A 340-nucleotide genomic window follows, 5' to 3' on the forward strand; every position below is an offset into this window, starting at 1 on the left:
TACTCAGTTACACCTTTACATCAATGGGCTCCTGAAATGAAAAAGATCCTACAATGCAAGAGGTTTATTTTACACATACTTCTCCATACCAATTTTAATTATGTACAGTAATACATAAAACAACTAGTGCATTTATTGGTCAGCCACATTTAAATTGCAGGTTATGAGGGAAACCAGATATCAAACAAAGTGTTTTTTTTAAAAAGTCATTTTCTAATTAATTGACTTGCCCTTCACAGCTGAGAAGCAATTCTGATTGCAATGTAACGTAGAAAAAGAAAATGATCACTTTTTAAATACCCATCATTTCATTGTGATGAATTAAAGTGACAAACAACAC

Source organism: Heptranchias perlo, chromosome 8, assembly GCF_035084215.1.
Source record: "Heptranchias perlo isolate sHepPer1 chromosome 8, sHepPer1.hap1, whole genome shotgun sequence".
Classification (NCBI taxonomy): Eukaryota; Metazoa; Chordata; class Chondrichthyes; order Hexanchiformes; family Hexanchidae; genus Heptranchias; species Heptranchias perlo.